Source organism: Peromyscus californicus, unplaced genomic scaffold, assembly GCF_007827085.1.
Source record: "Peromyscus californicus insignis strain IS unplaced genomic scaffold, ASM782708v3 Scaffold_18__1_contigs__length_77618521, whole genome shotgun sequence".
Lineage (NCBI taxonomy): Eukaryota > Metazoa > Chordata > Mammalia > Rodentia > Cricetidae > Peromyscus > Peromyscus californicus.
Window position 1 is genome coordinate 61,165,327 of NW_026294480.1, and position 12,184 is coordinate 61,177,510.

Below are 12,184 nucleotides of genomic sequence, written 5' to 3' on the forward strand. Positions count from 1 at the left end.
AATCGAACTCAGGTTCTCTGGAAGAACAGGAAGTACTCAAGCCCTGAAGCACCTCTCCAGTCACTTGAGTACTGCTTTAAAATTAATTCCCATGTACTATTACTTTAACACTCTGAGAGGCAGGCAGGCAGTTGGGGCTAACATGCAGTTCAGCAGCAGAGGGCTTGCTTAGCATGATGCAAAGCCCTGTGCCTTGGTAGTCATCCTCAGCAAGAAAAAAAAATGTCCTTCTGATATGCACTGCTACTTAGAGACCAACTCCTCACTTAGGCTTGCAGATGCCTAATGGGTGACAGGAAACGGGCTACGCGCTTACTGTGCCTGCCTTCATTTTATACCCGCCTCCCTTTGCTATCCTAAATTCTGGGCAGAATCTGGAGGCAAACATGGGATTCGTTTAAAGAGTATTCCTCTAAGGAGGGAATCCTCCCCCTCCAAGACTGAACACATCAATACATAACTAAGACATTTCCGGGAGTAGCCGGGCATCATAAATGAGAGATTGCTAACTGCCCAGTATCCACTGCCCAGTTCCAGACCACTGTCTGCCCGACTGCAGTCACACCTTGGACTCGAGGGTCACAGGTCTGACAGAGAAGCTTCCTGTGGTGGGAAATGAAATTACCCGCAGGCAGAAGCCAAACTTCTTGCTGCTCTTGTTGCTGCTCTGCTGGTCTGTCCTGAACTCATAACCAAGCAGACTACAGTCGGAGCATGACGGCTTCACTATGCCTGCCCCCATCCCACCACCCCTGACCCCCGACTCTGGCTCCTTCCCTACAGGACCCAAAACTCTCTTTTAGCTCCTTGAAGGCAGGCATGTGGCTGCTGGATCTTAGCAACCTTCTCAATAAACTGCTTTCCTACTTCACCATTACTTTTGCTGTTTTTGTTTTGGGGTGAATGGCTGAACTTGGTCTATTGGTGATAGTACCCATAGGCAGCCAGATACGAGCAGTGAAACATAAAGGGTTAAAATGCAGGCCCCTGGGAATGTGACATTTTACCGCAGCCTGTGTTCCAGCTGCCTGGTCCCTCCTAACTATCTTACTAAAGCTGCTTGCAGGAATAAAACCAAAACTTAAAGAAAGCAACTTTTTAAATTCATATTTAGGCCCAATTAAAGAGCACAGGCTTCAAGCAGCTAGGCCTGGCCCCGCCCAACAATAGGCTCAGGCTCACTGCACCGACCATATCCCTTGCACTGACAGTTGGAGCTTCTCGTGGGCTTTTCAGTAACTTCTAGGCAGCTGCACGGTCAGCAAGCAGCAGCTTACACAGTTCTTAGAGTTACCAATCAAGCTTCAAACCTCCACTCTGGGGGTGGGAAGGGAGAAAACTCAGAACAATAAAAAACTCGCCACCCTAGGGATTTCTGGGCCCATAAATGGTCCACTATCCAGACTTGACAGTATATTCCATTTCGTTTCAATAAATTTTTATTTCTGCTACTGTCCATGTGCAGCTTGAATGCTTTCCCGTGATAGTACAAGAACCAGGACTCCACTTGCCAGGTAACACTGCCCACCTGCTACCAAAGCGAGGCTCCCGGGCCTCTAGTAACATTCCCGGCATGCTGACTGCCCTACCTGCTGCACACCATGGTTCTCAGAAAACATCTGAGCTAAAAGAACAGAAAGACGGTGGGAAATACCCAACTAACTGCCTCCGTGAAAAATAAAATAGAAAGGGGTTGGCAAGATGTGCCTCAATAAAGCATCTGCTGCCATCCCTGCTTCAGTCCTTGGAATCTACATGTAGAAGGAGGCAAATCTAGTAGGTTGTTCTCTAAATCACACACACACACACACACACACACACACACACACACACACACACACAAAACATACACACACACACACACCACACACACACATACACATACACACACATACACATACATACACACACACACATGCACACACACGCACACATACACACACCACCCCCCACACATACACATACACCACACACATACACACCACATACACAAACACACACACCACACACACACATACACATACACACACATACACATACATACACACACATACACACACAGCACACACATACACACACACACACATAAAGAATTCATAGCTCTAAGCTCAAAAATATGAATTTTTAGATTAACTGTAAATGATCTAAGTACTCACGCAAAGGTAGAGACCATCAGATTAGGTCAAAAGCAAGACTTGACTATACGACGTCTATAAGGGACACAACTTTCAAGAACAGGGACAGATGAGGTGAGTGTCAAAGAGTGACACAGCCGTAGACACTAAACACAAGCCTGAAGACAAAAAGTATTGCCAGAGACCAAAGGGATCAGTTTTCAAAGACAAAAGGATCAATTTAGCCAGTGGGGGTGGCTCACCCCTTTGATCCCAGCACTCGGAGGCAGAGCAGGCAAGCTCTTGAGTTCAAGGCCAGCCTGGTCTACAGAGTGAGTTCCAGGATCAGCTCCAAAACTACACAGAGAAACCTTATCTCAAAAAAAAAAAAAAAAAAAAAAAAAAAAAAAAAAGAACTAACAACCAAGCAGAAGTTAGCAAAATAGAAAATGAACAATTGTAGCCGATGTGGCAGTACACACCTGTAACCCTGTTCTTGGTAGGCTGGCACAAAAGGACCGTGAGCCCTAGACCAGCCTGAGTCACAGAGCAAAGCCTTATCTCAAAACTGAAAGAAAAGAAGGAGATGAAAGCTGCCAGGGAAAAGCAAAAAAGCCTTATCTTCCACAAGAGTAATAAGCTCGAGCCAGGCAGTGGTGCGTGCCAACGATGCCTCAATAAACCAGCAGGGCCAGCATCCGGCTCAGCGAGCAAAGGAGCTGGCCACAAGGCTGACACCTTGAGATGAGGGAGAGAACTGACTCCTACAACTGTCCTTTGACCCCTGCACATGCTCCTTCGTGTAGGCACCTGCGCCAGTGTGTGTGCACGCACACACACATACACAAATAAACGTTAAAAAGAATTAAACTCCTTAATTTTGAAGGCTTTAATAAGTTTGGGTTACCTTATCTATAAATCTATTAATTTTATGTTTCTAGGCCAGCCTGAGAGATATGTAGCAAAAAAGAGCCTGTCTCAAATAAATAAGGGCCAGGAATGAAGCTCAATGAAGAAGACTTGTCTAGCATATGCAGGGCCCTGGGTTTCCATCTCCAGCACCACAATAATAACGATGGTAATAACAACAGTAATAAATCAATAAACATCCTAGCTACATTAATTAAGCAGAGAAGGGACACATATGACCAGTATCAAGAATGATAAAGGAGACATGACTACACATATGTGTCAAACAACCTGACATTTATAATCATAAGCTAATAGAAGAGATTCTTTTCTTGAAAGAAAAAAAAAGGCTTATCTTTAGTTGTGTGTGCATGCACACGTACCTGCAGGTGCCTCTGGAGACCAGAAGAGGGCATCAGATCTCCTGGGAGCTGGAGTTACAGGCAATTGTAAAGGCACCTGACACGGTACTGGGAGCAAGCTCAGGTCCTTTGGAAGAGTAAGTGCTCTTTACCACAGACCCATCTCTCCAGCCCCTAGAGGAGACATTTCCAAAGGACTAGCACTTCAGAAATCCATCACATTCACCTCCTGTCAGGTTGACAAATCAGACAGGAGATGGTATGATTAGAACTGACCTTTGGCAGAAGGACTGACATACAGGCAGTGTAGGCCAACATTCAGGAAGAAGGCGGGAGGAAAATGGGCAGTCTTGGCTCTCAGACCAGGTGAGAAACGTGTTCTGTTTATACCCTGCTCTTCCCACCTTCCTGCCTTCACCCCAGCCCCTCAGCACCTGCTCTCGGCAGGCTCCCCTTTCCCCACGGTGCAGCCATCACCAGAGCAGCACAGTGCTGTGTGCAGCGTCCTCTCCATGCTCACAGCCTGCAGCCTCAGCACTCTGACTCTTTCTTGTATGCCTCCCCGTCCAGTTCTGTTTCCCAGTGCTGAAGAATCTGTCAAGTGAAGCTGCATTTCCCAGACGCGGTGTGAGAACCTTGACAATGACTATTTAGAGGGTGACAAATATCTACTCATCCTCCTGTTGTGGCCCTGGGGCAGGTCTAACCCTGACTACCTGGTAAATGGCAGCCAAGAGGCTGACAGACCTCATGTACTTCTTGTCAGTTAATGAATTCTAGCGTGGTAAAAAGGCATGCTGTGTTATTTTTGGCATAGTGGGGCCAGAACACTGAGGCAGTAGGATTGCAAATTTGAGGCCAACCTGGGCTGCAGAGTGAGTTCCAGGCCAGACTGGGCTGGTTTTCTAGTTCTAAGTCTGTCACAGACTTTTTGGTTTGGGTGATAGCTAAGTACGTAAAAATAAATTTGATAATGGAAAGTGTAAACTCCAATGTGAAGCACCACAGCTTCAGAACGGCCACTCTAACTGGCAGAAGCTCGCTGAGATGTACAGACTTCTACGTGCACGGGAGTGGGGAACTACTATGCATGTGGAGGAGAGGACACCTTGCAGGAGTCAGTTCTCTCCTCCAACCACAGAGGTCCCGGGGATTGAACACGGGTCACCAGGCCTGGCTGCCAGCACCCTGACCAACGGGGCCATCTCATTGAGCCCTCGCTTTTATTTTTATATGTTTTGGATAAAAGATTCTTGTGCAAGGCTGAGACAAAGCAAAAAGTATGGACCTTCTTATTGGAAACATGGTCAGGGTACACAGACATAGCTGTGTGTACAACTGCAGGGCTACATGGGATACCTCCAGCCCATTCCTGTGGACTTACTCTGCATGCTCTGAAGGGGAGTGCCCCACCCTACACAAGCCTATCCACTCTCCTTCCCCAGAGAGCAAAGCTCCAAAGCTGAGAGGACTGTGAAGAAAGCCACCTTAGGAGAGACATTACCCCACAAAACTACCGATTCACAAGTTGTCGATAAGTGACAGCCTTTTGTTTGTATTATCCTGGATGTATCAGCTGACATGCTGCTTTAAGGAGTTTGTCAGCTCTAACACAGAAACGGCAGCGATGGAGTAAGTCAGTCACGCCCCAGGGTCCACTTGCAAAGCTGAGGGACACCACAGATGCAGAATCCTATGTCAGAGAAGTCTCATTACTATGGTTACAAAGCACTGCCATTGTCCCTGAGAACACCAGGGCAGATCAGGGCATGAAGTCAAGAACAAAAGACCAAATTCCTCCTTGTTCCTGAGATCAGAGCAAGTCAGGAGAGCCAGCCCTCCATTAAAGGACTCACAGTGTCCAAGAACAAAAGGCTGGGGGAAAATTCCACACAGACCTCACAAGCTTTGTTTCAAAATGCAATTAGCCAGTCTATAAAAATGTTGTGTAAACAGAAGTCTGATTTTCCTTCGACTCCCCACCTTCTCATAAACAAGACTTTGGGGTGGATATGAGCTTGTCCCACTTTTCTTTGACTAGACAGTGCTCTTGAGAAGCAAAGAAGGCTATCTAATCACTTTGTACTGTAACATGACTACACACCCACAGAGCTTCAAAACTGGCCCTGTGATACAAACCCAGTCCAACTAAGTTTTTCCATAGCAGCTGCTTTCCGAACACTTCAGCAACTTTAATCTCACAAGGCAAGCTACAGAAGAAAAGCCAAGAGCAAAAGCCTTCTTAAAATGCAGGCAGATGGTTTATATAATCAAACCAAACCACTGTTTGAATTTCCTATGCATACTACATTGACTCACAGCTATACTGTAAAAATTGTTTTAAATTATCAATAAGAAAAATAATAATTAATATACAAACTAGAAGATGTAGTAAATGCTTTAAAATATTCTTTTACTAGGGTCACTTTTGACTACTTAGAAAGCCTAGGATTTAAGGACAATCACAGTGGTTTAGTTCGGTAATTTGACCAACATTGCTCTCAACATTCAGTCATCACTAAACTCAACCAAAAAACAGCAATATGAAATGAAAACTCACTAGCATCCGCCTTGGGGTGGTAAGAGGGTACATGGGCTTTAGTCATCGGGGGAGTGGGCCATCACTTCTCAGCCTCTGTGGTAAGATCAAGGACACTGGAGCAAGGGCATTTGAGGCAGGTTTTACCACCTTTTCAAAGTACTAGACACAGCGTGGTCCCGGAAGGACAAGCAATCGCAGGCGAGGCTGGTACCGAAGGTCCAGCAGCTTGTGTAAGGACCTTCCTTAGCTGAGTTAGGGGGGCACACGTGACTCCATCCAGCACTGCAGAAGCTGAAGCAAGAAGGCTGCAGTGAGTTCAAGGCCAGCCTGGGTTACGGGTACATAGTTCTAGGCCAAACTAGGATACAGGTAAGACCCGTCTGGGAGGGAAAAGAAAAGAAAAAGAAATGAGGAGGAGCAGGAGGAGGAGAGGAAGAAGAAGAAGAAGAAGAAGAAGAAGAAGAAGAAGAGGAGGAGGAGGAGGAGGAGGAGGAGGAGGAGGAGGAGGAGGAGGAGGAGGAGGAGGAAGAGGAGGAAGAGGAGGAAGAAGAAGAGGTGGAGGAGGAGGAGGAGGAGGAGGAGGAACAAGAAAAAGAAGAGGAAGAAGAATTATTCCTATCATCCCAGCACTAAAATGGCAGAGGCAGGAGGATTGCCACAAATTCATAGCCACTTTGGCCCAACAGCAAATAACAGGCTGTCTTAGTCTCTATTCTATAGCTGTGAAGAGACACCATGATCAAGGAAACTCTTATCAAAGAAAACATTTAACTGGGGCTGGCTTACAGTGTCAGAGGTTCAGTCCATTGTCATCATGGTGGGAACACGGTGGCACACGTGGCACTGGAGCAGTAGCTGAGAGCTACATCCTGGTCCACAGGCTGAGATGACACTGGGCCTGGCTTACGCTTCTGACACCTCAAAGTCCACCCCTAGTGACACACTTCCTCCAACACGGCCACACCTCCTAACTTCTAATCCTTTTCAATAGTGCCACTCTCCGGTGACTAAGCATTCAAATATATGAACCTATGCCAACCAGGGCTACATAGCAAGATCTCGCACACACATGCATGCAGGGGTGTGTGTGTGTGTGTGTGTGTGTGTGTGTGTGTGTATCAAAATGTATCAAAGGATCCAGACAACTGGACTTACACAGCTCTGAAATAACAAGTAGGCATGCCATCATAATCATTGCTTTATCCTCTGAGAGGTTTAAGGATAATTACATTTAAACACTTGGGCAACTACTGATAAGGCTGATGGGACTCAGTCTACTCACTGACCCAGTATCTGAGGGAAATCCACTGGCAATATTGACATGGAAAACAGCAGGCAGGGAGCAAGTAGTAAGGCAGGGGTGTGACTTTATCTCTTTAGCCCAGAGATGAGTCACAATCTTCTTTGCATTTCCTACGTACCAGTGGCTCCGCAGCACTCATCCCGCTCTGCTCTACCACAAAGACCCAGCCCAAAGCCGTTTGTCAGCTGGTTCTGGGCAGCTACCATGAATTCTAAGAAAACAAACGTGTGGGAGGCACCTGCATGACATGAGGGAGCCACCTGCATACCAACCACCCAGCTCACCCGGCAACCTTCACTCGCTTTTCTGTGCAAGGGAAAAATGGGGCAGAGGCTTACCTCTCCAACACTGGAATGTGGTGAACCCTGCCAAGATAAGATACTGCTTGGCCACTACTCCAGTATCGGCTCACTGTGAGCTCTATCAGCCCACAGCTCCATCGACACTGCCTGACAGCAGGGTTGAGGCAGTGTACAGGCATCCACTGTATTCTGCTTGCATTTTATACACTGCAAAAAATGTAAATGACTAGAAAACTAAAAGTGCCCGTACTAGTGATAAGCACAGGACTCAAATTCATTGCAACCAAAACAAAACTAGACACAATAAAACAAGAAAAAAGTCAGAACCATGACTTGATATATATATTAAATGGTATATATATTAAACAATGGTATATATATTAAACAATATAATAGTATACATAGTAAACAATAAAGAAAAAGCTCAAAGTTAAAGAAAAGACTAAAAATGACTGAAATGACTCAGTTTTACAAAATAAAATCACATATATTAAACAAAAATGACTGGATATATTAAATATCAGAACATGGCTCTCTCTGGGCAACAGTAATTTTTCTTTTCCTCAATGTTTCATAATACTGCCACATAATTTCAAAAGAGTATCAGTCTTGAAAAGAATAAATCTGTGCCTGGACCCCTTCCAAAGGTGGGAGCATCTGATGGATGAGACCCAACAAAGAACAGGGGGACAGGAGCTTTGTGACCAAAGCCTCATCAAGACCTTCAGCTAGGCCAGGTACATGCTCTGCACACTGTACTAGCAGGCCATATGTCCAGTGCACTAGAAGGATATTCTTGGGGGTGTCATCAAGATTTTGTGGTAGGTAGTCTATATTTTTTATTTGTGTATGTCTTTCTCTGTGCATGTGTGCGTGCATTTACGTGTGCATGTGTGATGTGTGTGTGCATGTGTGTATTGTGTGTACACACGTGTGCCTGTGTGTATGCGTGCACGAGTGTGTACGTGTGTGTGTGCTTGCCACGCACACCTGAGTTCAATACCCCATCCCACATCAAGGTGAAAGCAGAGCACCCACGCCACAGGCTGTTTTCAGACTTCTACATGTGTGCATCATGGCAGCCACGCCCCTCCACACATCATATACAAATAATAATTAAAGATACCCTGCATGAAGAGACAGAGGTGGAGTAAGCAGATCCTGAGAGAGACAACCCGCTCTTCTATGATAAACCAACAAGACCAAGGCTCCAGCTCTGTGGAGGACAGAACCGAACTGACCAGAGTGGCTAGCGGGCAGAGCTGACAGCCACATTTACAAGGGCCAGCCATGGAACTTTTCCGTAACTAAACTGGACTTGGGCCACTACTCGCCCCCCTTTCCTACTCCCCTCCCTAAGAAGCCGACTCTTCAGGTGCCCACACCTGTAGTTCCAACACTTGGGAGGCTGAAGCAGGAGATCTTCTCAAATTCTGTACAACCTGGGCCAGCCAGAGCTATACAGTGAGGCCCTGTCAGAACAAATACGCAGCTCACGCTGCACAAAGTGCAAGTTCAGTTCTTTACCCAATACTTGGCAAATGAAATACTATGCTTTAACAAATGTCCTGGGGTTTTCTTGCTCTCTAACCTTCGCCAATGGATGATAGTCCCTGGCAGCATTAAAGGCTTTGTGAATAACATAATAGACATCAGAGTGGGTTTTCATTCATGAAAGCCTCAATGATCAAGAAACATGATCTTGGCTGGGCAGTGGTGGCACACACCTTTAATCCCAGTACTCGGGAGGCAGAGGCAGGCAAATCTCTGAGTCTGAGGCCAGTCTGGTCTACAGAGCAAGTTCCAGGACAGCCAGGGCTACACAGAGAAACCCTGTCTCGAGGAATTAAAAAAAAAAAGAAGGAAGGAAGGAAGGAAGGAAGGAAGGAAGGAAGGAAGGAAGGAAGGAAGGAAGGAAAGAAGGAAGGAGAAATATTATCTCACCAGGCATGGTGACACACACCTTTAATCCCAGTACTCAGGAGGCAGAGCCAAGCCGAACTCTTCAGTTTGAGACTCGAGTCAGTCAGAATTATATGAGATGTGTCTCAAACAAACAAACAAACAAACAAACAAACAAACCATCAGCCACACACCTGCAATTCCATCACTGGAGAGCTAGAGGCAGGAAGATCAGAATTTAGGGTCACCCTCAAGTTGGAAGCCAGTGTGAGTTACATTAGACCCTGTCTCAAGAAAAACGGAGGGAGGAGGAGCAGAGGAGGGAGAGATGGGGAGAGGATGTACAGACCTGTCTGTAAACATCTGGGCACTTTACCCTTGTATGAAACTGCTGTCAAGATGGACTGGGTCTTCACTTTGCCAATTGCCATCATAGACTGGACCTGTCCACAAGCCCTGCTCGTGTGGCAGTCATGGTTGCCTGAGGCCATCCAGAAGTTAGCCAAGTCCTGCCTGCTAACTTCGGGTGCTCACATCTGCCCCAGGGAACTTTCCACTCAATATGCATGCCACAGCATCAAGAAAGGCAAGTCGCAACTTCCCAGAACTTCAGGAAGAGCCGCAAGACCAGAAAACAATTGGGCAGAACCTAAGTCGCTAAGTGGGTGTTTGTAACTCGGACCAGGCATGAGGAAGAAACTAAACCTCTCTCACCCTTTCCCACTGGCAGCCATGTCTACCAAAATAGCCTAATTGCTGCATTCTCAAAACTGCCTAAAGCCCACTCAGTGCCATCACGTATTTGTGCTGTACTAAGGAAAACAAGGGACAATTGTCAAGCTGAGAAGTCAGCCAACCAGAGCCTGGAAAACCAGTATCCAAAGGTCTGGATCTGTCGGTTGATTCTTTTTTCTTCATTTCTTTTTTTTTTTTGGGGGGGGGGGGTGAGTGTGTGTACTTCAGTTTTCTCACCTGTGAAAGGCAGGGCTGCTACCTAAAATGACGATATATTTGTAAACCAGACAGCATACTGGGCACTGAAATAAATCTCTGCCATCATGCCATCACCATCACCAGCCCCATGATTATCACGAATGCTTACACTTGCCTGCAGGAAACCCTGACACCTCTCACTCTCAAACTGTCTTGGAAAGGCTGTCTAGATGGTTTTTAAAGCACGCATCTCATTTCACCTCTAACAGGGTGTCACAGCTCTGACACCTTCATTCCCAACAAGCCCCTAAGTCAGAAGAGCAAGGAAGCTTTCTGTTTGTCCCTAGAGGCCTGTGCCACAGTGAGGTACTATGGGATCTCTGCCTCCATTAGCACCCATTAGCCAACACCTAGGCAAAATCTGAGTATCCCAGTAGATAGAGCACGAGGAAGATGACTGGCAGACTGTCCTGTGGCAGGCAGGAAATGACCAGTAATGACCAGGAGCTGGGTGTGGTAGCACATCTCAGAAGGCTGAGGCAGGGGGATAACCACGACGTCAAGAGCAGTCTAGGCTACAGGCTGAGTTCCTGCTCAGTCTGGACTAAAAAGTAAGAAAAGAGGGTATGACTCATTGTGTGGGATTACAGGCTGACAATCTCCAATCACATCTGGCCCAGCAAGTGCTCTCATCTGCTCTAAGCCAGTCCAGCCCGTGCCCCTCCATTGCACCTCAATTCTAGAGGCATCTTCCCAGACAAGCTTCTCATTCCCAAGGCAGTTTTACTATCCAGCCTTGTCACACTACTGGATTTATTGTTGTTGTTTACACGCTAATGAAATGCCCCTACACTTATGGACACACACAGGTCACTGCCAGCAGAGATGTTTGGTTTCCTACAACATAACCTCCTCCTAGCACTTAGCAGGTGTTTTTAAGACAATAAGGATACAACTGGCAGACTTAGTTTCTAGTGATGCTGTGAGGTTTGAGGGGTTCATTTTGTACAGTGCTAGGGGCTGAACTCAGCCAAGTGCATGCTGGGCAAGCATTCTAACATTTACATACCCTCTACATCACATAAACTCTGGCTAGTCCCTCCCAACTCTATAAAATCATAGTGTGATTGGCTGCTCACTCCACTGAAACCTACCACAGTGAGGGCTCCAGCGGCACTGAGAAAGCAGAAGTCATTATCCTGTGGGGAATGGCCAAGACTTGGTTCTTTCCTACGTCCTAAGAGGGGGTTTTAGAAACAACTCATAAATCCTGGCAAAATATTACTCATACCAATATTTTCTTAAAACTCATTTAAGTACCAACAAAAATTTTCAGAGCCTGAAGTCAGGCACCTGTCCCGAAAGAGCTTCAAAGGGCTTCCAAGGGAGAAGGGCAGATGTCCTCAGATATATGCAAATACTATACAAAGAAAAGTGTTGCACTAAATTGAAGAGTATCACAAAAGAACAAGAAAAATGAACTTGAGGTGCTGCTCAATAATAGAGCACTTGCCTCGCATGCACAGGCACAAGACTCTAGGTTCCATTCCAGGACCACGTTAAAAAGCCAGCGAGCTAGAGAGCAAGAGGGGGGGGAGGGAATTTGTAATTTTCTTAAAACAATCTTTTCTGGCCCCTCTTGGTCTCAAAAGCTCTTGTTAAAATGGAGGACATTGATGGGACACAGTCCTTTGCTCTTTGCTTTCCAGACTTGGGGAGGGGGTGTCATTTTAGCTCAAATCAAAAAGCCTCAATTTCCTCATCTCTGAAAATGCCAGCATGACTACACGCCAAGCACAGTATTAGACCTCAGAAAC

The 12,184-nt window shown here is 46.2% G+C and overlaps 1 protein-coding gene across 1 annotated transcript in view; it reads right to left on the reverse strand.

The window, feature by feature from the left end:
- Serinc5 (serine incorporator 5) overlaps positions 1 to 12,184 on the reverse strand; it is a 101,571-nt gene that overhangs the window by 88,211 nt on the left and 1,176 nt on the right. The window lies entirely within an intron of this gene.